The following is a 23743-nucleotide window of genomic DNA, read 5'->3' on the forward strand; positions in this document are numbered from 1 at the left end:
ATCCTTATCAGAGCATGGGAGAGGGAGCACAAAAAGCCCCTGGATGCAGCAAAAGGACGTCACAAGGTGGGTGTGGAGCCAGTGGGGCTCTGTCACTGCATCCCATGGCAGTGCCAAGGAAAAGCTGCCCAGGGAAACCCCCTCAGTGAGATCTGTGGGTGTGGAAATGCTCTCACCCTTCACTCAAAATTTCTTTTTTTGTCTTTGGAGAGAAGACCTAAATAGAAAGGTGACTCTGAGCTCCCGTGGAAAAAAGCAGTTCTGTTTCCTGTGCTGGGAGAGGCAGGATGGGGATGCTCCGTGTGCCCAAAGCCCTTGGGATGGGCAGCAGGAGCACCCAGCCCTGCCTGGCACAGGGAAGGGCAATGGGAGATGCAGGACAGAAAATCAGGAGCGAGGAGAGAGTGGGGGCATGAGCAGCCAGGGCATGAAGCCACCCAGGAGATGCTCCAAACACCATTTGGGAAGGCAAAACCCGAATGCTTGGCCTCGCTGAGCTGAGCTCTGCCTGCCTTGGGACAGACCCAGCCAGGCTTTGACCTTGGGCTGAGCTCCCAGCTGAGCCTGGAGCAAATCCCCAGCCCTGGCAAATCCCTCCTGGGCTCCCAGGAAAGGGAGGCTCCAGCCAAGCCACAGCTCCAGACATCCCCATCCCTCTCCTCTCCAGAGGGAGCTCAGAGCCCTCCCAGCTGGGGAAGAAAGGAAAGCAGGCAGAAGAAGAAAGAAAAGGCTCTGTGCAGCAGGCAGGGACCCGGTTATCCTTCTTTATTAGCGTTGTTTTCCCAGGTTTTTTTGGCGAGGAGCAAATCCAGCCGTCCCTGGCTGCGAGCGGGATTGCTGCAGCTCGTGGCACGCAGTTAATTCCCTGAACTGTTTAATTGAACAGGCTCTGAGCGTGCAGACAGAGCTCTGGCACCTGGCTCTTCCGAGAGCGGCCTCGGGACCCAGCCAAGAACAGGGAAAATGCAAACGCTGTGCTTGGGAAAGGCTCAGATCCCACCCGGGCCCTGCTCCCTCTGCCGGCAGCAGCTCCTGGGGCTGTGGGACGCACGGAGACCTGTGGGACACACGGAGACCTGTGGGACACACGGAGACCTGCATGGAGCCCACGGGGAGGGACCCCACTGTCCTTGGAGGGTGCTTGGTGAGGGGCATCCCCCCAGGCTGGGCCGTTCCATGACTGCTTTGGGGGGCTGGGAGGGTAAACACAACTGGTGCTCCATCCCATCCCATCCCATCCCATCCCATCCCATCCCATCCCATCCCATCCCATCCCATCCCATCCCAAACCCCCCTTCCATGGGGATTTCAGGGCTGTGTCTCCTCTTAGGCAGAGCACAAGCAGCTCCACACCTGGGAAGGTGCAGGAGGACGTGGGAAGCCTTTCCAAACCCATTCCAGCCCTGAGAAGGGGGAAAGGGAGGGAAACCCCTCTCTCTAGGGTGAGGGTAGCACTGTGTGACCCCACAGAGGTGGGGATGCAGCAGGACAACATGATGCTCCAGGAGAAGATCCTGTGATGCTTCAGGACAGCTCCCAACCCATCCCTGGCTCCAAACCCATCCTCATCCTTTCCTTCGGAGGCAGGATGGCAGCGGGCTGTGCCCCCACATCCATGCCCCCAGGAAGAAGAGAAGGGGGCTGTTTGTGCTCGGTGCCCGGATTAACAATCCCATAAATAGCGGGGCGGCCCCGCCCCGGCCCCGCGGCTCCCCTTGATCCCCCCGCCTCCGGAATTATCCCTCCAATTTCTGCCGCAAAGCCCGGAGCGCCTGGGCTTGCACACGCGGGAATTCACACCTAGAGAACAGAGCCTTATCTCGGCGCTGTGTGCAGGACAAGGCTGGTTTACTCCTCCCTCCATAACCCTCTTAGACTTAATCCCGTCTTTAATGCCGCTTGCAAGGGGGCTTTGAACGGCTGTGCAGCCTAACTGGCTCTGACCTCTCCGGCTGCTCTCTCATGGCCATTTGGAGAACTCCGACTTTCAAAGAGATAACAGAAGCCCGGTAAATCCTCGCTGGGCAGCTAAAGCGATTGTCACACTTAGGGGAAGTTTACTCGCCAAGCAAACTTGGAGCGGCTCCCTGGCCCTGGCAGAGCGGGGAGGGGGCTGAGCTGGGGGGTGAGGGGCACCCAGTGGGTTTTGGTGATGCTGGTCTCTGGTTTTGGTGATGTTGGTCTCTGGTTTTGGTGATGCTGGTCTCTGGTTTTTGGGGTGCAGCAGCTGAGGGAGGATTTCTGGTGGTTTTCATCCACCCGGGAAGCAGGATGGGTGCTCCCAGCTCCCCTGTGGTGCTCTTCCCTCATGGATTCCCCCCGAAATAAAGCACTGTGGGCTCTTAAACGCCTTGCTTGTTGTTCACACCCTGGTTTGGACTATCCCCCCCCACCCCACAGCGCAGGAGCAGCCATCCCAACGCTCATCCCACAAAAAAGGGAATGCAGGAATTGGGGCCCTCCCCGAGCAGCCCCGTGAGGTCGCCGGCAGCACTGGGAATCGACACCTTTCTGTTCCACTTTAAATTAATCAAACCCACAGCCCCTATATTAATACTGTGGTGGGAATTAAAATCATGCAACGCATTAAAGATGTAATTTAAAATTAATAACTCATAATTATTTATCATGGCGTATCAGCTGGGCTATGAATTTTCTCTTCTCACCCGGCATTCATTTCCTTCCCTTCCCTCCTTCCCACGCCTCTAATAGCTGCCGGACCATTATGGATATCTGCGAGGGATTTTTGGGGAGATGCTGAGCTTAAGACGTAACAATGCCAATTTTTTATTTATTTTTTTTCTTCCCCCCTCCCTGGTATTCCTTGGGGTGATGGGAGCAGCCTCGCTGTGGTGGAGAGGAGGAGGATGCTGAGCCTGAGGGTGCTGCCTCCTAAACGAGGCTCCAGGTTTTGCCACGTGCTGGTGACTTTGGAGGAGCCAGCTGTGCTTGGCGTCCATGAAGAGCCCAGGAATGGCCTTGGAATGGTGAGCAGTTTCCATCTCCACCCTGCTTTGGTGCACCAGGAGCTCCCTGGGGCCCTTCCCCATCGCCTCTCCAGGGGAAGCACGGCCATGAAGAGCAAGATGGATCCATCCCTCTGGCCATGCTCCATCCTGCTCCTGCTCCCTCGGCAGCCAGGAGGGACAACTCGGCCATTTTCCAGGGAAAACAGCGGTGAAATCAAGGTGGGAGGAGTAGAGGCAAGCCCAGCATCCCTGCAGGTCCTGCACTCCCCTGCCTCCCTCAGCGAGCTGTGCCTGAAACAATCCCAAAGAGCGGCTGGAGAAAACTCACAGGAAGGAAAAAAAAAATAAAAGAGGCAGGAGCAGCTCTGTCTCTTTAAAAATAAATAAATAGATAAAGACTAAAAAAATGCAATAAGTATATGCAAATGTGTTGAGCCGAACATCGCTGTCTGTGAAACAGATGAGGGAGAAAGTGCTTGAAGCTAGAGAGGAATGAGGCAGCCAGCGCTGACCTCGGGGTTAATAATTTTTACTTCTCCATCTCATTCCGTCCATAAAAAAAAATACGAGGGGGGAAGGAGGGAGGGAGGGAGGGAGGGAAGGGCTGGCAGGCGGATGCTGAGCGGAGCCAGCGGCGCCCGGAGCTCGTCCCGTCCCGTGGGGCTGCGGGAGAGGGGCTGGGGCCGAGCCCGGCCCTGTCTGCAGAACCATCGGAGATGCAGGACCCAGCTCTCTCCGGGTGAGGATGGTAATTGGGAATGAAACAGCGCCGTAAATACCCCAAATCTTGTGATTTTCCAAAGCCCCGTGCCTCGCGTGGGGCAGCTCTGTGAGGATGCAGGGTGATGATGGGGGGGAAAAGCTGCTGCTTCACCCAACTCCCCGAATCTCTGTCTGCCTCCCTGCCTGCATCTCTGTCTGCTTCTCCTCAGATCCTTGATGGGAAACCCATCCAAAGCCAAAATTCCAGCAGCAGCATCCTGCATGCCACAGCCCTGCTGGACCCCCCCACGCTGCACCAAGAGGTGCCTTCAAACTGGGCACACCAAGGAGGATAAAAATTCAATGTATTTATGTGTGTAAATATTTCTCATCCCCTCTGGTATTCCGTCAGGCGCTTTGGCTGTTCTCTAAATGAAGCCCTGAATTCCTCAGGGGTGCCTGGGAAGATGCAGCCCTAGCCCAGGGCTGGAGTGCTGTTCCCACTTTGCTGACCTGCAGCTGACTCCCAGTATTAACCAGACCATTTCTGATCCTTTCCAACCCAGGCTGGGCTTTTAGCTAAAAAATCCTAAAATCCCTCCCTGGGTGAGGGAGCTTCTCAGGTGTGCCCAGTGATTCCCACACCCCCAGGTGTCTGGAAGCACACACTCATTCTTCCTGCTTTTCCCCTGTTACGTATGACCCTATTCCTCAAGCACTGAATTAAAGGAAGAGCTGTATCATACCCCAAATAACCCCAAACCATCCCCTGCTGCAGCAGGTAGGGCTGGGGAACCCAGCTCTGGGGCAAATCCTGCTGCACCCACAGCCCTTCAAACACAGGGCAGTTCCTGTGGTAAGGCTGAGCCCCACAGGGCTGAGGGGTGCCCAGGGTCTCACTGGCTTTTGGGGGTCCCCCCTAAGCCCAGCCCCTCCCCTCTGCAGTGCTCCCCACACCCTGTGTCCCCACTATTCCTCCTGGGAGGACAGAACGGGATCAAAGGGGCAGCCACCACCCTCCTCCATCCCTGCTGGAGCTGCTGCTCCTTGGGGAGGACTGCAGGGAAGAACCCCAGCTCTGCCCAGCCCTGGGCAAGCCCAGGAGCTGCCTTTTCCCACGGGAGGGTCTCAGTGGAAGGATGGAGCTGGGCAGGAGCCTTGGCAGGGCAGCTGCATTTTGGGTGTGCCCAGCCCTGCAGCCCCTCCCCACGCTGGCACCCCGGAGCTCCTCTCCTGCCTGCTGAGGGCACTGCCCTCTCTGTGGCCTGGAGCCTGTGCCAGCCTCCCTGCAACCCTGCCAGGATCCCTGCCTGCATCTCTGCATCCCTGCCTGCAACCCTGCAACCCTGCCAGGATCCCTGGCTGCATCCCTGCCTGCGTCCCTGCATCCCTCCCTGCATCCCTTCATCCCTTCTGGCATCCCTGCCTGCATCCCTCTATCCCTCCCTGTATCTCTCTCTGCATCCCTGCATCCCTGCCTGCATACCTGCATCCCTCTATCCCTTCCTGCATCCCTGCCTGCATCCCTCCCTGCATCCCTGTATCCCTTCCTGCATCCCTGTATCCCTTCCTGCATCCCTGTATCCCTTCCTGCATCCCTGTATCCCTTCCTGCATCCCTGTATCCCTTCCTGCATCCCTGTATCCCTTCCTGCATCCCTGCATCCCTTCCTGCATCCCTCCCTGCATCCCTCCCTGCATCCCTGCCTGCCTCTGCCCCCACACCTCTCCCGAGCCATCCAGAGCATCCCCTCCCCCGGCACGCTTCTCCCCCACGTTTTGCAGCCTCCCGGGGCTCCCCCAGAGCCCGGCCCGGCCCGTCCCGCTCGGCCGAGCCCGTGACCCCGTGTCTGTCACCGCGGTGTCGCTGCCGGGGCCACGCCGGGGAAGCGCCTCCTCCCCCCCACGCTCGGGCGCTAAATGGAAGCGGCAGATCGATCCCGAGTGTGCCAAACTGACACGGAGCCTCATTAGGGGTTAGTTTTCATCCTCCTGCTCCCTGGCAGCCTTCACATTATCCCATAAAATTTATTTACTATTTCATGAATACATAAGCAGCAGGCAAACGCCGGCTTTTTATATATTTACACTGTATATATTTCACGGGAGAGTTATGTGTGTCTCTGAGGCAGAGTGGAGGGAGCGAGAGGGGAGCAGGAGCAGAAGGAGAAAGCAGCTGTGAGGGAAGAAGCAGGAGAGCAGAGCCGTGGGGGAGGATGGGGATGGAGCACGCCCAGCCAGGGCGGGAGAGGCGGCCCGGGGCACGAAGAGCCCCGAGCAGCCCCGAGCAGCCTCGGCTCCAGCTCAGCCTGCAGCTGGGAGCGCCAGGGGAGGAGGAATGGGGGTGGGTGAGGAATGGGGGTGGCTGAGGAGCTGGGGATGGCCGGCTCCAGCCCAGCCTGCAGCTGGGAGCGCCAGGGCTGGGGGAGGAGGAATGGGGGTGGGTGAGGAATGGGGGTGGGTGAGGAATGGGGATGGAGATGGAGCTGGGGGTGGCTGAGGAGCTGGGGATGGGTGAGGAAGGGGGATGGATGAGGGCTGGGGGTGCATGAGGGCTGGGTGTGGATGAGGAGCTGGGGTGCAGGATCTGGGCTGGGGGATGGATGAGGCCTCAGGATAGATGAGGAACTGGGGGTGGATGAGGAATGGGGATGGGTCAGGAATGGGGATGGATGAGGAGCTGGGGGCGGATGAGGAGCTGGGGTGCAGGGTCTGGGCTGGAGGCACACGGGGACTGTGAGCTCAGGTTGTGGGGGAGGAAGGGGGATGGATGAGGGCTGGGGGTGCATGAGGGCTGGGTGTGGATGAGGAGCTGGGGCTGTCCCTCCTCCCGGGGGGATGGATGAGGGCTCAGGATAGATGAGGAACTGGGGGTGGATGAGGAATGGGGATGGGTCAGGAATGGGGATGGATGAGGAGCTGGGGGCGGATGAGGAGCTGGGGTGCAGGGTCTGGGCTGGAGGCACACGGGGACTGTGAGCTCAGGTTGTGGGGAGCCCCCCTGGCACCATCCAGATCCCCCCAATCCCACGATCCCAGCAGCAGAGTGGGAGTTTCCCTGTCCCTGCTGGGCAGCACCACCCCACACAATTCCCAAGCCAGCCCAAGGGTACAGTCCTGCCAGCCTGGGATCCCTGGAGAGCCAGCAGCTGCCACCTTGGGAATGATCCCCAAGCCCTGGCACCCCGAGCTGGGCCAGGCAGCCCCAGCTGGAGGGGCTGGGTCTCCTCCAGCAGCTCCCACCTCTCCCAAACACTCTCTGCACTCAGGAATCATTTAATTCTGAGTGTGTTAAAGTCCTGCAGCTCTGGAGTCACTCATGGTTTGTCTGGAGACAGTGGGGAGAAGGAAGGGACAGCAGAAAGGGGGCTTCATTCACAACAGGGCCTGGCAATGTTATCTGATTGCTTCAAACCCAGCAGAGATGTTTCTATTAACCCCAGCAATTACAAAAGGATTGATTGTAATGTTGTTTGTTTTTCCCTCATTCAGCCTGGCTTGAGGAGGAAGATCCCTCACCCTCCTCATGAGTTTTGGGATGTTGTAGCTGCTGGTTGTGAGAAAAGGAGTTCAGAGAGGGGAAACCAGCATTTTTTTGGGGTCAGAAGCTGGTCTGAACTTCTGAGCAATAAACTTGGAGAGGCTGAGCTGCATGAATCACTAAGGCAGCTGGAATATGTGGATATGGATTTATATAATGGTGCAGGGAAAGCTCAGGGTCACAGCAGCCTGTGCCAGCACCCATCACATGCCAGGGGTGGTTCCAGCCTGAACATCCCATGTTTTGGGAACCTTTGTCCCCTGAAACACCCCACAGCCCAGCCAGGAGCTGTTCCCATGGCCACTCCGTGCTCCCAGAACCAGAATCCCACTGGTGCCCACGGCTCACAGGAGCACAGCACCTCCACCAGCAGGATGGGAGCAGGGGATTTCGAGGAAAGCCAGGAAAACCCTGGGAGCACCAAGCAGTAGGTGGAGCCCACACAACCCCTTCCCCCCCCTCAAACCCCGTTAGATTCCCTGTTCTGAGGACAGCTCCTCTCTCTGCAGGATGGTGGGCACCCGACCCAGCACTGCTCCCCCAGCTCCACTTGGTGTAAACATCAAAGGATCTGCTCCCTCTGGGCACCCCAAAACACAGGAGCATTCCAAGAGATCTCTGCATTCCTGGAGTTTGGCTGACATTCTCTCAGAAGGGGACAGAGGGGCAGGCCCAGTCCCTTGGGAATGCAGCTGGAGGAGAGCAAAAATCCCCATGGCCAGAGTGGATGCAAGGGGAAAGGAAAAAAGAGAAACCCATCGTGGTGGTGCTCATTTTAACTGCTCAGCCACTTGTAGCCTGATGCCATTAGAGGAAACAAACAGGTGAGAGGCACTCGAACAGGAGATGGGAACAGAGACAAAACAAGGGCTGGGAGGCAGAAGCAAGCACCGTGGCTCACAACAACCAGTCAGGATTAAACAGTACCCTTTAAGAAAAGAGGGCAGGGAAGGAATCAGGCCAGTGACTGAAACCTTTTTACAACAAGGATTACGAAAAGAATGTCAATCTGACTTTAATATGACTATTTTACCTATTTGGAAACCTGATGGATCATATCGGGTGGTGCAGGACCTATGAGCTGTTAACAAAATAACTGAGGATCTTAACCCAGTGGCAGCAAACTCATATACCCTACTGACATGTTTAATGCCAGAACTAACCTGGTTCACTGTTCTAGACTTGAAAGATGCCTTCTTTTGCCTTCCTCTCCATGAAGCCAGTCAGAAAATTTTTGCATTTGAATGGGAGAACCCTAGAAGTGGACGTAAACCCAGCTCACATGGACAGTGCTTCCCCAGGGCTTCAAACACGGTGTGAGCAGCAGGAGATGGGAACCGAGACTAAACAAGGGAGACAGGAGGAAGCACCACGGCTTCCAGGAGAATCCAGGAGCTGCAGCAACGCTGCCTTCCCGAGCTCCACAAAGTTGGCAGCAGTGCCTGTAAAAGTCCCTTTAGAGGCTGCGTGGGCACAGCCCTGCCCCAATGACTGTGACACGGCACTGTGACACGCTGGTCCCCGAGGGGCTGCTGGAGGGAGGGATTGCTGCGGGATGGATCCTGCCGCTTCTCCCCGCTCCCAAAGCACCGCTGGGCTGCCGGCGTGGCTGGCAGCGCTGTCCCCGGGCGGTGATGGACGAGGGGAGCTGGCACTGTCCCCGCTCGATGCCTCCTGGAGCGCGGCCATTTGTAGCCCGTGATGGATGCGCCCATCAAGGGCAGCGGCCGCGGCTCCTGCCGCCCCCTCCGTGCGCCGGCAAAGGGCGTAAATTTGGCAGAACAGCTTCACTAAGCTCTGGTTGTTTATTTTCTGCATCCCCGTGCAGCGGGAGAAGCGGGTGGGGGATGCTGAGGGACATTCCTCGCCTGGAGGAGGGCTGGGAAGCACGGCCCGGCAGCAAAGCCTGGCTATCCGAGCACTGCCTGCCTCCAGCGGGGGTTGTTGGATGTCTCCTGCCACCCCGAGCAGGCAGAACCCCCATCCAGTGTCACCCCTCCAGGTGCCCATGCCCCGGCAGCAGGAGCAGGGATTCGGGCCTTGGTGCCCCCTCCTCATGGCACTGCCCGGTGTGGGACCCCCGAACCACCCCAAATCCCCCTCCTCTCCCGCACCCGACAGATCCATCCACCGATCTCCCTCGGAGAAATCGAGGGATTTCTGCTCTCGAGCTGCGAGACGATTGCAGAAATGGGTTTGCTTTGCCCACTTTCTTCTCCCTTCCCACCGTGCATCACCTTCCCCCACGCCCGGGACACCGGGATGGGCTCGGAGCTCCCCCAGCCCGAACTGGGCTCATGAATATTCATCAGCCAAAGGGCTGGAGCAAAAGGCGCGCACAGCTGGGCAGCAAACAGGGCTGGGACGCGGAGATATCCCAAGGAAAAAGGGGGAAAGAGGAGGAATTGCAGCGCCGAGGGGGTCAGGGGTGGGTGAATAGAGAGCACCAAGCTGGAGCTGCTGCTGGCAGGGGCGGCGGAGGGGGAGCGGCCCCATCTGTCCCGCTGTCCCTCCTCCCGGCGCTCCTGACAGGCTGCAGAGCCATCGATGCCATTTGCCTCTGGCCCGGAGGCGTTTTGGTGATGGAAGATGCCCGCATTAGCACGAGGGGAAGCAGCAAATGTCTAGAGATAAAGAAAAAAAAATATATCTATTAAAAAAAAAGATAAAAACCAGGCGAGTTCAGGAGGTGGATGCTACAGGGGTTGGGGTGTGGCAAGGGTTAAGCACAGGGTGGTTTGGGGAAATGGACACCTGGAGGGGAGACACGGGAGCAGGAGAGTTCAGTCAGTGAGAGGAGCTGCTCCGGAGTGTCCCGGCCGCGCTGGGCTCTGTCACCCCCTCCCTCCATCCCTCCCTCCGGCAGCAACAGAGCCGGCTGTGAGGAGCCAGACAAAGGGGAGATGGCTCAGCCTCCTCTGCAGATGTGCCAGGTCACAGGGAGGCCACAGGTTCGGTGCTTCGAGGTGCTCCAGGCACACAGAGGCGCTGCCAGTCACCAGCCCTGGAGCAGCTCCCGGCTCTGTGCTTTGCTCAAAGCCGGGGAGGCCACAGGTTCGGTGCCTCGAGGTGCTCCAGGCACCAGTCACCAGCCCTGGAGCAGCTCCCGGCTCTGTGCTTTGCTCAAAGCCTGCCCAGGAGTGGAGCTGGGACCTTTCACCTCTGCCAGGGAGGTTTCAGACTGGGGGCTCAAATCATGGAATGGTTTGGGTTGGAAGGGACTTTCCAGCTCATCCCATCCCACCCCTGCCATGGCAGGGACACCTCCCACTGTCCCAGGCTGCTCCAGCCCTGTCCAGCCTGGCCTTGGGCACTGCCAGGGATGCAGGGGCAGCCCCAGCTGCTCTGGGCACCTGTGCCAGGGACTTACACCCTCACAGGGAACAATTCCTTCCCAACATCCAACCTAACCCCGTCCTCTGTCAATTTAAGGCCATTCCCCATCACTCCAGGTCTTTATTACCAGTTCCTCTCCAGGTTTCTCCAGTGCAAACCAGTGTAACAGCCCCAGCCCTCAACCAACCCCGACCCTTCCCAAGGATCAGCTTTTCCCAGGCCACCACACCCAGAGGCTCCTTTCTCCATGGCCAGGAGGTTTGTGATAAAAGCAGGCCCTGACCTTCCCAGCTCCCTGCACAGGCACTTTCCCAGTGGGAAAACCCTCTCCCCACCCAGGCAGGTGCTGCAGACCTCGGCTGAGGAGCAAACACAGCTTTTCCCCACACTTCCAGGCAGGGAAAAGGGAGCAGCCAGTGCCAGGGAGGTGACAAGGGCCACCTCTCCCTGTCCTTGTCCCCAGCCCCAGGTGTCACTCCCACAGAAGGATGCACCAGCTCTGGGTGGGTGTTTCAAACATCAAACTGGAACGCTGAAGGGAAATAAAGAGATGTTCCCAGCATTGCTGAAGTGGCTGCTGTGCCACTCCTGCTGGAACATTAATATTTGCCAAAAATCATTTGTCTTTAATCAGACACAGCCATATATTCAGTTTTATGTCCGTTCTGGATCAGACTTTATTACCTGGGGCCACTTCAGCTCCTTCATGGCCTGCCAGGGGTCAGCAGCCAGGAGGGCAGGAGCTGGTGGCACCCAGGGGAGTGTCCCCAGGGCTGTGTGTGCAGGGTGAGCCCCAAAAACAAAGTGCTGCTGGAGAACAACCCCAACAAGAAGCAGTTTTGTGTTTCTGTGGGTGGCACACAGCTTGGAGGAGGATCAGGGGGTGTTTAATTCCCTTCTGGGCTGGAACAAACCCCGTTATTTTGCCTGCTGGCCCCACCCAGCAGTAACAGGTTCTGTGCATGCCCAGGACAGCTTCCCAGGGATGACAAGCCCATTCCTGCCCGGGTTTGCACCTCCAGCTCGTGCCAATTATCGAGATGTCACCCCTGAGGTGTCACCCCGAGCCTGCCCTGCACGGCCCCCTGCCCACCCTCATCCTCCTACAAAGCTCTCTCAGCCCCTCTCCCCAAACAGGGGGTGCCCAAATCCCAGAGGATGGGCTGGAGGAGGAAATCAGCCCCCAAAGCCCAGTGCCAAGCCTCTGGCTCCAGAGCTGGGCAGAACACCCTTCATTCAAAAGCTGCTCCAGAACAGCCCTGCTGTGGCCCTGGGAGCAGGCAGGAACCTGCCCAGGGACTCTCCTGCTCCAAAGCCCATTTCCAGAGCAGGGCTCTGAAAGGAGGGCTCCAGCTGAGCAGGTTCCTGTGCTCCTGAGCTGGGCTGGCTCTGCAGCCCCACACGAGGCCAGGAGCAGTGATTTTGGGCTGGCAGAGCTCGCTGGGGTGGTTTGGGGAGCAGCCCCAGCACTGCCCTGCCCAGGTGAGAGCTGAGCTGCTCCCTGAAGGAAGAGCTGACCACACTCCAGATACAACATCTGTCCATAAATCCCAGGGCAACAGCCCAGGCCTGCCTGGAGGTACCACAGATGTTCATCAGGGATTTTGTAGTCGTGGACATCCCACCAAAACCACCCAGAGGTGTCCAGGAGCCTCCTCCAGCCCCCAAGGCCAGCCCTGTGCACCCCTCACCCCAAAACACATCCAGAACCTGCATCACTCAAGGCTTCTCCTCCCACCCAGCTCATCCCACAGACACTCAGAGTCCATTTGAATTAAAGATCATCAGAAGTGGAGAATTCTACAGCAAAGCTCAGAGCTTGCAAGACAAGGCCAGGCTGGATGGGCTGGGAGCAACCTGCTCTGGGGGAAGGTGTCCTTCCACCACAGGGCTTGGGATGGGATGGGCTTCAAGGACCCTCCCAACACAAGCCACTCAATGATTTTAAGATCCAGGCTCCCCTTGGTGGAACTCTGCCCCCAAACCCACAGCTGAATGTACAGGGTGGGCACAACCACGAAACAAAGCTCAGAATATTCACAACCAAGGCAGTCAGGAAAGGTTTGTTGAATACATTCACATAATTAATACATATGAGAACATTGCAATTCCCCTCTTTGCTGGTCCACAAACAGAAAGAAGCTAAATTCATTAGATTAATATTTGTTGAGACTTATTAGTTTAGCTCTAATTTCACGATCTGATGGCATTTTTGGGGAGTTGAAAAGCAAGCTCTAAAGATTCATTGGATCTAAATCATGGCACTAAAGAGCAAGGAATTTTAAAAATTTCTAGGAAAAGAAATTTCCTGTTGCTGGTTTGCTTCTAACACTGTTGTCTCACCAGCTGGGGAATCAGGTACTTCTGTTCTTCACTCAGCCCCAGCCCAGGGCCCAGGCTGGTTGATACTAAAGCAGATAAACAGCTTCTCAAAGCTTCCCAAAACAGGATGGCTTCCTGGCGCTGTTGGTGCCACCACCCATGAGAGCTCAGAAGAAGGTCCAGATGCCTTTAAGTCGTTCTCACTGAACTGGGTGGTGACGCCTGGGCTGGCTGGGGCGGTGTCCTCATCACCAGGGTGGCCTCAGCCCCGTGTGCTCAGCCCAGCAGAGCCCCTGCCCCGAGGTGGGGCTGCCCTGCAGCTGTTCCTGGAGCCCTCACCCCATAAACAAACACAAACCACGGCTGCAGAGCCCCTGCCCCGAGGTGGGGCTGCCCTGCAGCTGTTCCTGGAGCCCTCACCCCATAAAGCCACGGCAGGAACACCAACCACGGCTGCCGACCCCGCTGCGCCCCTGCTGCTCCAGGCGTGAGCTCCTGCAAGCCCCCGGAGCCGGGGGAATAAATCTCATCCCAAGGAAGGCTTTGTGCAGCAAAAAAAGGCTTCATTGTGTGCACCAAGAGCAAGGAATGCTCAGAGGGTGGCTGTCCAGCAAAATTCCTGCCCCCAGGCAGCTCTGGATGCTGGAGGATTTCCCAGGCTGGGGAAACCTGGCCACGTCCCCGTGGCAGCCTGGGGAAGGGCACTGCCCTTGGAGTGACACCATGCTGCATTCCCGCACCTGAAGGAAACTTTCAGGGAGGCAGAATTAATCCTGAAGTGTCATTATCTCAATTAGAGCACGGCAGAAGCCAAGGCTCTCGGCTGGCAGAAGCCCCGGCAGAGTTTTGGTGGCTTTGCCCCAGCTGGGGAGGAACCAAAGCCCAGGTGACCCTGCCAGGTGCAGGTTCCAGGTCCATTCCCAGGCTCAGAGGCACGCAGGGCTCAGTGCCTCTCCCGTGCCGTGTTCGCCGTGGCCAGGAGCTCCCTGGAGGGGTCAGCAGCCCGGCAGGGCAGGGTCCATCCCGGGGGGACCCCTGGGCCGGTCCCCGCGCTGGCAGCTGCCGGGTGGGTGACCCCCGCGGGTCCCCGCGCTGACAAAAGGCCTATCTTCTCTCCGCCTAAATGATTTAAATTCTAATCAAACATCATTTATAGCACATCTCGGAGCCGTCTCCCGGGAGCTGGTCCCACGTGAGCCGTTGCCAGGGCAACCGGGGGGTCTCATTTCAGAAATGTCAGATTGCATTATTGTCTTCACACTTCTCTGATAACCCGGTGTCTCTCCCTCTCCTGCCAGCACCCCCCCTCCCCGGCAGCCAACCCCCACTCTCCTCCCTGCCCCGCTCCCCGGAGGAAATCACCGGCTCCGTTTCACTCCCTGCCCTGCCAGCACCACCCTCCCGAGGTGGGCTCTGCTGCCAGCTCGGGGTCCCGTTATTTAGGATGGGAGGGAAAAGGAGGGCTAGCTTTGTGCTGGGATGGAGGTGATGCACGGGGCTACTCGCTGGGCTCCCAAAATATTGAGGGGAGAAGGGTGGGCAGAGCTCAGAGGGAGGTTTTGGTCTGTGTGGATGAGCTCCTGCAGCTTCCACAGGGCATGTCCCAGCACAGCCAGGGCAGGGTGTCCTGCAGGATCCAGCCCTGAGGGGACACTGCCCCATGGCAGGGTGAGCACCGGGGCCAGGCCAGTGAGGGACTGACCCCAAGGACACCCTCTGGAGCGTGGCTGCTCCTCTGCTCCGTGGTTTTCCCTTCCTCCCTTCTAGGGGGTGTCCCTGCCCATGGGGAGGGGGGGAACCACTTGAGAGGGTCTTGAGGGTCCTTTCCCACCCAAACATAAACTCCAGCTTCTCCTCATTCCCACATCTTCTGGGGCCACCACCAGCTCCCTGCAGCCAGCTGAGCTGCTCTGGTCCCCTCCATGACTCCAAGGAACCCCCCAGAGGTCCTTGTTCCCAGGTCCCACAGGCCAGCCTGGAGCAGTGACACCACAGATGAACCTTCAGTGAGGTCTGGCCCAGCCCTGAGATGTCCAAACCCGACAGAGCTGGGTCTGACACACTTGTGGTTCTCACACACTGCTGGGAATAAATCCTGGAGAAAACAGTCCTGGCAAGGGTTTGGCCAGGGGCCAGTGACCCAGGGAAAAACGGAGGTGTTTTTATGATTGTTCTGCCGCAGCTTAGGGGAGCTGGGTGCACAAACTGTGCCTGGTGTCGTGGTTCAGGGGGTTTCCTGCAGGAGCTGTCCCTGCTCATCTCCCACACCATCCCAACAGCCCCAGTTCCCCTGTTTTTAACCCTGTGTCCTGCTGGAAGGTGACAGGGCAGCGGTGGTGTCATCCCCACAGTCCCCAGGCACTGTCAGGAGCCCACATGTGCTGTCCCACGTCCGTCCATCCCTCCATCCATCCATCTGCCTGATAAACCCCTAATGAACCTCCCAACTCTGCCTCTTCCCAAAGAATAAACCAGCCCTGGCCCAGGCGGTTAATATTTAACTGAATAAGGGCCATAAATATGGAAAATGGGACTTTTAATTAAATAAGCAGCTTTTAAAAGGGCCCTTGGGCCGAAGAGGCTTTTGTTTAAATATGATTGATTTGACACGTCCTTTCCCTCCCGCTTTCTCCCGCTCTCTCCCTCTCCTGCTTGGTGCAGGGATGGGAAGCAGGCTGCAGCACGGGCCTGCTGCAGGACCCTGTGCCTGCCTGTGCCCCAAAACTGCCCACAGCCTCGGGCACCCAGCTCTGGGAGCGCTTGGATGGGCACCCAGGCAGGACAGCTCTCTGCAGCTGCTCTGGTTTTCATGGGAGCAGCTTTTCCCTGGCTGCTGAGCCCCCCAGCCCAGCCCAGCTGCTGAAACCAGGGATATTGGGGTGCCCCTTGCACCCTCCAGGGCAGCACTGACCCCTCGGCACACAACCCTGTGACTGTACACCCCATGGATGTGGTGTGTCCCTTACAGAGGTGACCGAAGGGAAACTGAGGCAGGCAGCAGCTGGGCAGCACAGCCAGGGGAAGGGACTTTTCCTGGTGCTTTGAGGCTGGATTCACTCCCCAGAATTTCCTCACACACACACACAGACTCGGGGAGCAAACACAGAGTGAAACCAGGTCCTAATGACTCTGCTGTCCCTGACATTTGGGCACTGCCTGCTGGAGCAAGCGGCACTAATTACTTCTTCCTCAGCCAGGCACGACAGGAGCAGGGGGTTCAGGGAGTGCCAGGATCTTTCCAGCCTTGGGGACACCCTGGGGGGGTGCTGGCCCTGTCCAGGCCAGCAGTGTCACCCCCTGAGCAGCAGTGCCCCATGATCCCAGGAGCAGCTCCAGGCCAGGCTCTGCAAGGAACAGGAGGGGGTGAAGTCATGGGGGGCTGAGGGGCAGGAATCCCTGGGAAAAGATGGGAAAAGGACCAGGGCCTGAGGGGCAGCAATCCTTGGGAAAAGATGGGAAAAGGATCAGGGTCTGAGGGGCAGCAATCCTTGGGAAAAGGACCAGGGCCTGAGGGGCAGGAATCCCTGGGAAAAGATGGGAAAAGGACCAGGGCCTGAGGGGCAGCAATCCTTGGGAAAAGGACCAGCACTGCACCCACACGGGCAGGGGAGGATGCGGTGCCCATCCCTGGCTGCCATGGGGCACAGAGAAGCTGTGAAAGGATGGCCCCAGACCCGAATGGCCCAGACTGAGGGACAGGTACAGATCAAGAGAAGAGGCAGCCCAGGGAGGGTTGCTCTCAGCTGGTTCCTCCTGTGTTTTCCAGCTGTGGTTCTCCCAGTCCATCCCCCACGGATGGCACAGGCCCCAGGCTGCCATGGCAGGTTTCAGCTGAGAACACACAGTTAATTATCTCCACAAACAACTCGGGGCAAGCAAAGTGCTCCCTGGGCCCAGAGCTGCTGCTTCCATGGGATTTCATGAGTGAAGATGTGAAAATGGGGGAAAAAAAATGGGAAAATTTGGGAAAGAGCAGGTAAGGATTCCCATCACTTCTGGGTGTCGCTGGGTGTGGAAATGCCCAGCACACGGTGCCCGGAGGCAGACTGTGCTGCTGAGGATGCTTGTCCCACAGAAATGCCAGTGGGATCCCCTCAGGTGGGTGGATCCAGGGCTGGAGGCACTCCCTGGGGAATGTGTCCAAACTCTGCCTGGGTCCCCAGAGGTCTCTGGGAGCAGGCAGGTGTCCCTCAGGGGTGGCACAGGATCAGCTGCTGGCACTGCTGGATACTTCCAGGCACCCTGGGGCGACTCCAGCTCCTAATCCTTCAAACTCATCACTGAAGTTTTGGTGTTTCCCCTTTAAAGCAGCCAAGGCACTGCCTGGATGAGTTGGTGATGAGCTGGTCCCTGCCAGGGCTCCTCTCCCCCAAACCCCTCTGTGGCACCCCCAGGTTTGGGTGCCCATTCCAAGGCACTGCAGTGTCCTCATTTTTCTCCCTCTGAAATCTGGGCATGTCTCAGCCCTGGTGTGCAGCTTCTGAGCAGCAAAACATCCCCAAATCCTGGTGTTCCCTTCATCCCACCTTCTCCCAGCCCTTCCCTCCGGGTGCCAGTGCTGCTGGGAGGACACGGGATGGTTTTTGGAAGGGGAGGCTCAGGAGGTGGAGCCAGGGGACAAACCTGGGCAGGGGTTTCTCAGCTCTGCTCATCCCCTGCTGCTGCCACCTGAGGGTTTTTAAGGTTTCCAAAGCCTGAACAGATGATTTGAAAAGTAAATTGTGAACCTATCCCAGCTGGAGATGGGAGAAACCCTTGGCCCATGGGTTGGGAAGGGGTGTCCTGGATGTCCCTGAGCTGCTGAGAGATCAAATGTGGTCCCCAGTGTGACACTGGGAGCCTGGCCCTCAGCACCACTGAGTCCCCCTGACCTCCAGGGATGCTGTGGCTGCAGCATTTTTGGATGCTGAAGGCCCCTAAAATCTCCACCCCCCAAACCCCGAGCCAGCCCATTTGATGTGCTCAGCCCTGATGGAATCAGTGACATTTTCATGATTCAGGCTCAAATTAACCTCAGTGAGAAAACCAATCTGGCCAGAGGCAGCACCCAGGGGCTCTGATGCCACCAGCAGATCCCAACACCAGGCTGCTCCTGGGGGCTGGAGGCAAAAGGCAGAGCTCCTCCTGGCTCTGCAGAGATAGAGATTTATATTTTTTTTAAGAAAAAAAAAATAGGGGGGGAGGGGGTTAAAAAAGGCCCCGTGTTTGCAGCCAACACGTGTAATCTGTTGCAGCCCTTGTCAGACAAAACAGTTTTGCCGTAAGACAGCGATTCCCAGAGGGGAAAGGGGCGAAGTGAAAATACTTTATCAGCTGCCTACATATGTAAAGCAGTACCCTGGTTGAAAAGCAAAGCCTCTTTCCCTTTGAAAGCTGGGAAGGGAGAGACGGGAGGCGACTGCGTGGGAGCGGGGACAGAAATGACACAGGCACAAAGCCCAGCTCAGCAAAGACCAGGCCTCCCTCCTGAGCTGCTCTTATCTCCCTATCGGCCCCAAAAACTACCTGGCTGTGGAGGAGAAACAAAGCCAAACAAAACCCAGCTGCAGCTCACTTTGGGAAACTAAAAATATGGTTTTTAATGTACAGGAATTACTGCTCTTATCTCCCTATAGGCCCCAAAACTATCTGGCTGTGGAGAAGAAACAAAGCCAAACAAAACTCAGACATGGCTCAGCTTGGGAAATTAAAAAATATGTTTTTTAATGTACAGAATGTGTTTTTTAATGTACAGGAGTTATTTAATTCAGACATTAAGAGCAGGTTCTGTCAGAGTCCCCAGGTCAGCAGGGAAGTGTCCATTGCTCCAGGTTCCTCTTCCCTCAGGTTGGGCTGAGATGAAGGGAATCACTGCCTGCCTGGATTTAAGAAGTGATGCTCAGCTGCCAGCAGACAAGGGTTTTCCTTCCTCTCTGAATTTCAAGTCTGCTTCAAAGGCTGGGAATCCCAGGACCTGGACACATGGCATAAATCAGCCCTTGGGTTCACAGGATGAGTGGACTCTACTGGCAACAAGTGGGCTGGCTCCTCATGGAGGCTTCTCCTGCTCCATCCATCAGCCAGAGACCTGAGGAGGTGGGAAAAAAATGAATTCCACGTAGCAGCTCCCTCAGGGGACACAGAGCTGGGCTGGAGAGCCCAGGAGAGGCTGAGATCCCGAGGCACTTCCATGGATAGGGATGCACAGAGGCAGGAGGGAGATCAGGAATGGGATGGGGGTCAAGGGGAGCAAAGGAAGGAGGGAAGCAGGAGAAGGGCAGCAGGGAAGCAGTGGGAAGGGGGAGAGGGAAGGAGCCCGCGTGCCCATCTGGGCCATGCATCACATTGAAATTGTCCCGCATTAAAAATTCACCAGCCAGTGAATTTTCAAGGGATTTGTAGTAATTAGATGACAAAATGCTGGCAAATCTCAGGCTTGCCAAAGATGTTACTCAGGGGTCAAAGACTCGACACTTTTGGCTGGGTAATTTGTAAGTGTCAATCACACTCAGGCATCAGAGGGAAAGCAGAGCTCCAAGGGCTGAATCCTAACAAGTCCAAGGCTCCTGCCTGCTGAGGCCCCCTCCTGCTGCCACCCAGGCCTGAGACCCCCAGCTGAAACCACACCGGGCTGATTTGGCTTCTCATTTTTTAAATTAAAACAAGAAACATCCCAGGTTTTGCTTTTCAGCAGGGAGAGCAGCTCTGCTCTGCCTGGGGTGATGTGCCTGTCCTGTTTATCTTGCTGGGGGCAGAACGGGCTGTGACCCCCCAGGCTGATCCTCTGCAGCCCTGCACCAGTTCTTCTGCCACCTGCTTGGAACTGCTCCTGGGACAGTCCACCCTGCTGCTTCCTGGGGCTGACACCCTGGGCTGAGTTGGGCTGAAAATGGAATTAAGGCATCTCCTGCCTTGTTCCTGCCTCCCCACTGGGTGTCACGGAGACTTTGGGGCCACCAAAGCAACCCCAGGGGCTGTGTCTGCCTGTGCTGGCTCTGAAAACCCAGGTTCATGCAGAGCCACAGGACACTCCCAGCCCTGGGCTGGAGGGGGGGCCTGCCTTAGGCTGAGCCCATGGCAGCAGCTTATCCCACACACCCACCAGAGCCAGGGAGAGAAAAGAAATTTTAAAAGTTTCTACATCATCAGCTTAAAATCAAACAAAAAAATGCAAAAATTAATACTTTGTCCAAAACACCAGGGGAGATCCCTGTCCTAGCCAAGTGTGAAGCTCCAGTGTGAGCTCAGCCTTGCTGAGGCTGAGGTTAAGCCTAGGCTTTGCTGCTGGGTTTTGGGGCAGAGGATGGCTCAGAGGGGTGGCTGCCTAGCCCCAGATCTCTCCTGGAGAGATTTTTGCCTTTTGTGGTCTGGTTTCTAAGCTGATGAACTAGAAAAGTCCTGGATTTCTCAGCCCCACCAGCACCAGGGGCTACTCTTACCTCCAAAAAGATTAGGGTCACCACACGTGGGAGAGGCAGGAGCCTGCTTTACTCTCCTTCTCCCGTGGCTGATAAAGCTGTCCTTGTTACCCCTGCCAAACCCCACCTCCAGTTTTGGGTGTGAGGGATGACTGAAGCTGTAGCGGAGGGATGGGGAGGTCCTGGCCCTCAGCTGTGAGGTGCTGAGGGATCAAACAGAAGCCAGCACACCCCAAGGAGAAGCACTGCACACCCCAAACCCCTTCCACTGGAAGGAGCCAAGTCCCAGAGCAAAGGAAGCTACAGGAGATTTGTTGGCTCCATCCCTCCCCGTGTGCTGGATTTGGGGAGTGTTCTTAATCCAGTGGCGTGGGGAGGGGAGAGATGGGAAAGGGCAGCAGGGAAATCACCTCTGGTCAGAGCTGCTGTGGTTTAGGTGAATGCAGAGCCATGCTTGCTGCAGGCCAGCAGCACTGGAGAGCTGGAAAAGGAGGCAGGCAGCAGTGTGATGCTCTGCAGCCACTGTGCTGCCCCAGACAGGGGAGCTGAGGGGACTGGGAACGTGGCTGGAGGCTCCTCCTCAACTTCCAAAGTCATTCAGCAGCTGCAAAACACCTTGCAGGGGCAGCCTTCCTCCAGCTCCTCATCAGCTGCCCTTCCAGCTCCTATTCCATGTATTTAAACAGCCCAAATCATGGGCTGGGGTCTGCAGGGGGGCTGGGATGAGGGGTTTTCCCCTGGTTTTATCTTCACTTGATCTAACAGTGCTTTTAGGTGCTGCTGGAAGGATATTTGTTGGGAAGCAGCAGGGAAGGACCCTGCCTGTCACGGCTCTGTCCAGTGCTGGGCACTTGGAGCCATTCCCTGCTCACAGGGGGTGTCCTTGGGGTGTTTCCTGCCTGTCAGAACCTGCTGCTGGCAGATGGAGACCCCAGCCCCACCCCACTGCACCTGAACACAGCTCCCATCACTGCCCCACTCACTCTTTCAGGAGAAAATGAACCAGAAAATGCCAAATTTTACTTGAGGGAACGTGAAGAAAACCTTTTTCCCCCCAGATCTCCTCTCCTGACACACACCACAGCCCTTACTGCCCTCCCACTCTGTCCCAGCAGCTTTGCTACACCCTGAGCTGGGATGATGTCACATGTGGGGACATGGTGACAGTGGCTCTGTACCCCCCATCCACACTCACCCCAGCAGCCCCCCATGGTCCTGGGGCTGGAACAGAGAGACAAACCTAATTACATGGCACTAATTACGGCCTGTGGAACGCAGGGAGTGTGCTCTGCAGCTCCCAGGGGAGGTGAGACCCTCCCTTCTCCAGGAGCCTGCCCACCTCCCCGCTCCTGTGCTGGCATCACTTCCCGTTTGTCACCGATCCAGGTCACACCCTGCACACCCCCAGCTCTGCTCTGCTCTGCCTCCCTTCCCAGCTCCAGTTTGGGGTGAAAGCCTCCCTGATTAGCCAATTTGGATCCCTATTTACTGTGAATTACTGAGCCTGATTATTATTCATGGCTGTCGAGGCTGAGCTCTCAAGCCCGGCCATGCGGTTTCTCTTCCTCTCCAATGCATATATTTAGGGAAAACAGGAGGCAGAGTGCCTCAGTCAGGGAAGCTGCACGCTGCCTCCTCCTCCTCCTGCTTTATTTCCTGCCGAGGAAGGTGCTGGTGGAAGCTGGAATGTGGTGCCAAACACTGGTGGTGCTGTGACCCAGGGTAAAGTCCAGATGTGTTGGAATATTGGTCCCTTCCAATTCAGCTTCTCCTGGGATTCTGAGATTAAGAAGAAGCTCCCCAAATCTCCCAGCCAGCATCCAAGTCAACTCTCTCAATCTGCATTTGCAAATTCCTCCTGAAGTCCAACCCGAACCTCCCTCTGGAGATTCCAGAGCTCCAGGAGTCAGCAGCTGGGCTGGAAAGCAGCAGGCAGGACACAGGGGATGCAGCATCTTCCTGCAGCCCTGCAAGGGTGAGTGAATGGCATTTACTGTGCCTGCTTGGCCTTTAAGTGCTTCCCAGATCTCATTCCACGGGACACACTTGGGAGGAAGACCAGGCAAGATGGGCCTGAAGGGATGAGAAGAGCTGGAATTCCTGAATCACTGCAGGAGCAGAGCAGTGGTGATGAAAAGAAACCACAAGAACTCACAGATGCTGCCTGCCTGTCCCTGCCAGTTCTCCTGTGGCACTGAGAGGAAAACACAGATGGTGATCAGGAGTTTTCCAAAGGGAATGGGTCACTTTGGGCACTCCCAGGGCACCGTGGCACAGCAGAGGGGCTGGCAGTGCCCAGCAGAGCCAGGCTCCCTGGAGATGCTCTGTGCCTCGCCTTGTAAGGAGATAAAAGCCCACACAGGCCTCTGGCAACAGGCAGCAATGAGGGAGAGCTGCTTCTACATTAAAACCCCTTAACCCTCTCATTCAGTAAAAAAGCTGCATTTGAATAATATCCTAATCCAATTGCAGAGCTGGCCCTGGGGAGCAGCTGCAGCCACCACAGCTCCTGCTGCTGTCCAGCTCGCCAGGGTCTCACCCTGCATGAGGCTGTCACAACCTGACAGACACCCACTGGCCAAGGCAGGGGGCTTCAACCCCCCAGGGACCCTGCAGTGTATGCCAGCAGCCAGAGCTGAGTGTAAAGCACTGCTTTGGGCTCTCTGAGGGGAGAGCAGAGGCTGAGCACAGCCCAGAGAGCCCAGCTGGGGTGGCTGTACCCCTGCTCTCATCTGCACAGCCAGGGCTCATGGATGACTCTGCCTTGGAGCTGCTCATCCTCTCTGCCACTGGCACAGCCTGGCTGCAGCACTCACACCCCAAAAAGGACACCCAGATGAGCATCACACCCCCCCTGTGCCCAGCTCTGCCCGGGGAGCACAGGGCAGCTGAGGGGTGACAGGCACACACGGTGACACCAACCCTGGGCTGCCAAGAGCCAGCAGAACGAGGGGGACAGGGCTACAGCTCATCCCAGCCCAGTTACAACCATCAGTGTGCAATCATTTGGTACAGACAAAACCTTCCTGAATAACAGAGCAGAAACTGTTCCTCCTCCCAAAGCAAACAAGAGCATTGCAGCAGCACTGCTGAGGTGAAGGACCAGGGGGAGGCTGTTCCCTGCTCTGGCTCCATGGACAGGTAGCAGAGTTTGCATTATTTTAGCATTAGGATTGCTTCAGATCAGGGGGAAAAAAGAAAACAGCCAGTGGGGAGTGCTGAATTTCTGCAGAGCTACTTAAGTGATCATTTTAATTCAGGTGTAGGCTCGTTTTCAGAAAATTCCTGCTGTAATTTTAGGAGTGCAAGGTGTGGGATTCTCTATACGTAACAAAGAAGTGGAGCAGGAATTAACTCCAACTGTTCTCCAGAGCTGTGATCAGCACTTCCATAATTAATGTCCAGGCACATATATATCTGTGTACACATACACAGCCCCCCCCCCGCTCACATCAAACAGATTTCCTTGATACCAAA

At 56.9% G+C, this 23743-nt stretch overlaps 1 protein-coding gene across 2 annotated transcripts in view; it reads right to left on the reverse strand.

Annotated features, from left to right (window-relative positions):
* Positions 1–18550: 18550 nt before the first annotated feature.
* RBM19 (RNA binding motif protein 19) overlaps positions 18551–23743 on the reverse strand; it is a 51638-nt gene continuing 46445 nt past the window's right edge. For both annotated transcript variants that reach the window (XM_039726077.1, XM_039726075.1), the window contains exon 25: positions 18551–18936. The gene's annotated coding sequence lies outside the window, so the exon portion shown is untranslated. The remainder of the gene's footprint in view (positions 18937–23743) is intronic.

This window comes from Passer montanus, unplaced genomic scaffold, assembly GCF_014805655.1.
Source record: "Passer montanus isolate IOZ18808 unplaced genomic scaffold, ASM1480565v1 scaffold57, whole genome shotgun sequence".
Classification (NCBI taxonomy): domain Eukaryota; kingdom Metazoa; phylum Chordata; class Aves; order Passeriformes; family Passeridae; genus Passer; species Passer montanus.